The following is a 3,553-nucleotide window of genomic DNA, read 5'->3' as shown; positions in this document are numbered from 1 at the left end:
TTTGTTGTTACTGCTGTTGATTTGGGGCCATTTCTGGTGGTTCAAAGGGGCAACTCCCAAGGTCTTGGTAATTGAATAACCACGTGGTGCCAGCGGAAAATCCAAGCCTCCCACATGCAAGGATTGCAAGGATATGCTCCAGTCCTTTGAGGCCCCTAAAACATATTTTTAAAAGATTTTTAAGTCCATAATAAATGCAAGCAATATAAGAGTGCTATACAAAAATAAAGCATTACTCCCCATATTTTTGGAGGGCTTTCTGATAGAGACCAAAAAACCTGCTAGACAAATTTTTTTTTTGCTTTATTTGGGGGTCACATTCGGCGATGCACAGGGATTACTTCTGGGTCTGCACTCAGGAATTACCCCTGACTGTGCTCAGGGGACCATATGGGATGCTGGGAATTGAACCTGGGTCAGCCACGTGCAAGGCAAACGGCCTACCCGCTGTTCTATTACTCCAGCCCCACTGCTAGACAAATTCTAAAAGAACTGTAACACTGAAAAAAAGTAAGGCATTTGAGAGAGAGAGAGAGAGAGAGAGAGAGAGAGAGAGAGAGAGAGAGAGAGAATTTAGTTTTTGGCCACACCTAGCTGTACTCAGGACTTACTTCTGGCTTTGTTCTTAGGAATCACTACTGATGAAGCTGGGGCAGAGAGACTATGGGGTATCAGGAATCAAACACTAGTTGGCTATGTAGAATGCAAGTGCCTCATCTGGACAATAATCATTTTAAAGAAATTTCTCAGGTTATATTCTCCAAAGTTTGGGAATTTGATTCATTAAGGATATGCAGAGGCCTTATTAGCACTATAAGAAGCTAATACTGCATTTAAGAAGATACAGTATAGGGCTTGGAACTATAGTACAATGGGAGGAAACTGCCTTGCATGTGGCCAACCTGGGTTTCATCCCTGACACCCAGATGGTCCTGGTCTTCTGAGCCTGCCAAGAGTGATAACGGAACTCAGAGTCAAGAGTAAGTCCTGAACACCACTGGGTGTGGTGCAGCCCTTCTCCTTCAATGATATGGTATAGTATTATCCAAGATGATTAAAGTATAAAAGCACCATATATCAAACGAATATCATAGACAAGTGCATCTGGGTCATTAAATTCTGCTGTTTGATATGCAATGAGGGTGTTCAGATTGAATTCTATAGAGCAAGTGTTTATTATGAGATAACTCAAAAGCTATTTATTGTATTAAAGGCAGATTTGTTGAAAGATAAAGAAAATGAATAATTCTGAATTCAAAGACACTTGTATCCTCTTGTTTTACCCAATTATAAGAAAACAGTTCAGAAAGGTTATTTGACTAATTGTCTATGGTACACAATATGATTTCCTAACTTGGTAATATTAAAAAAAGACTAGAATAGAAGCAAGATTTCCTAGTTCTAAATTTAGTACTTTCTCCACTATATCAGGTAAAAATTTGAACTGACTAAGTGTGTGGGTAGTCATATTAAAAACTGCAGTCATCCAGCAATACCATTCCTGGGAATATATCCCAGAGAGGCAAAAAAGTATAGTAGAAGTGATATCTGCAATTGTTTGTTCATTGCAGCACTCTTTATAATAGCCAGAATCTGGAAAAAATCTGAATGCCCAAGAACAGATGACTGGTTAAAGAAACTTTGGTACATTTACACAATGGAGTACTATGTAGCTGTTAGAAATGAAGTCATGAAATTTACATACAAGTGGTACAACTTGGAAAGTATCATGTTAAGGGAAATGACTCAGAAAGAAAGGGATAGATATAGACAGATTGCGTTCATCTGGGGAACATAAAGTAACAAAATAGGAGACTGACACCCAAGAATGACGGAGATTAGTACCAGGAATTTTACTCCATGGCTTGGAGGTCAGCCACACATGCTAGGGGAAAAGGGAGCTCAGATAGAGAAGGGAGCACCAAATAAAGGGAGGATCCTCCCAGGATGGGAGAAGCATGCTGAAAGTAGACTATAGACCAAAAATGATTGTCACCCATTGCCTCTTTTGCAAACCACAACATCCAATAAGAGAGAGAGAACAAAAGGTTATGCCCTGCCACAGAGGCAGGGTGGGATGGGGGTGGGGGGTGGGAGGGATACTGGGATCCGTGGTGGTGGGAAATGGGCACTGGTGGAGGGATGGGTATTTGATCATTGTATAATTGAAACCCAAGCACAAAAATTTGTAAGTCTACAACTGTACCTCATGGTGTCTCACTAATAAAAATAAAAAAAAACTGCAGTCATGTTCATTCTCCATCTCATAGATTGCCCACATCTCAAGCTGAGAAATGTACTTTTTCCTCTCTGGAGAAGCCCATGTTCTCTTTCTATCTTTCTCTCTGTCTCTGTCTCTGTCTCTTCACATTTCTCTAGGTAAATTTCTTTAAATATAAATATTTTACTTCATGAATTAAAAAAGCCCCTCAGTAAACTTATTTTGGTGTGTAACAGTGAAGTGGGCATAAACCAACATAGCAGGAAGAGCAGAGGATTTGATTGAGAGATCAAAAGACAGACAAACGAAAAAGGAACGGCAAAGGGCCAGAGAGAGCGCTTAATGGGCTGGAACACATGCAGGAGACCTGATTTGATCCCTAGTACCACATGGTTCCCTGAGTGACCTCTAGAACAAAGCTGGGAGTGACCTCTGAGCACTGCGGAGTGTGCAACACCCTCCCAAATCAAAACGAAAATGTTAGATAGAGATTAGATCGCAAGAAACTTTGAGTACCAAAGTAAAGGATGCATATAACAGAGAGCTTCTACAACTTTAGGTAGAAGGTAAAAATTTTCCTCGGAATATTAACTTGTAGTAGCTACAGCAGAGAGAGGTAAAAGTCTAGAGTCAGAGAGATAGATGAAGTGGGGTCAGATTTACCATCCATTATGAGAAATTTCAGACCCAGATTCATAAAAAATGAATATTTAAAGAACAGATCAATGAAATATGGAGACAAAGTTGAGTTCTACAGTATTTCAGTTGTTTCCTTTTTTAAAAAAATAGGTTTCTTGTTTTGGCACCGTGATTTAGATAGTTATTCATAGTTGAGTTTCAGGCACACAGTTTTTCAATACCAGTCCCCTCAGCAAGGTCAACTTCCCTCCATTGAAGTCCCTACTAACCTTCCTACCCCCACCTACCTCCTTGTTGGGTACATTTTTACCTCTTGTTACTGTAGTTCGGATCTCATGTTTTGGTTCTGTTAGTTCTATGTTTCAGATATACAGTTAAATAACATGTCTTCACCAGTGTGTCTGAAAACTCTGCCTCCTGCCCCTGTTTCTTCCATCTGCCTCTTCTTTTCTCCCCTTCAATTTCTTTCCTTTCCTATCCTTAGTTCTATAGACCAGAACAGTTTCCTTCTCTTAGTTAATAAAATGTATAGTTTTACAAGATCCAAAAATATACTTTTTTATCACACTCACTTAGGGTACAACTTTTTCATTTTTTCAAAATGAACTAATGTAATATAAGCCTTCCAATTAGGAGACAATAGAGGTACTGCATTAAAACAACAATATATTCATCAAAACTTTGAAGGAAGGG

General features: G+C 39.3%; 2 pseudogenes; both read right to left on the bottom strand.

Moving 5' to 3' along the window:
• Positions 1–250: 250 nt before the first annotated feature.
• Positions 251–294, bottom strand: LOC130018706 (uncharacterized; annotated as a pseudogene).
• Positions 295–435: 141 nt separating this feature from the next.
• Positions 436–503, bottom strand: LOC130018705 (uncharacterized; annotated as a pseudogene).
• Between the last annotated feature and the right edge of the window lie 3,050 nt (positions 504–3,553).

The sequence above is a fragment of the Sorex fumeus genome, unplaced genomic scaffold (assembly GCF_029834395.1).
Source record: "Sorex fumeus unplaced genomic scaffold, SorFum_2.1 ptg000265l, whole genome shotgun sequence".
In the NCBI taxonomy this organism is placed as follows: Eukaryota; Metazoa; Chordata; class Mammalia; order Eulipotyphla; family Soricidae; genus Sorex; species Sorex fumeus.
This window is presented reverse-complemented; position numbering and strand designations above follow the sequence as displayed.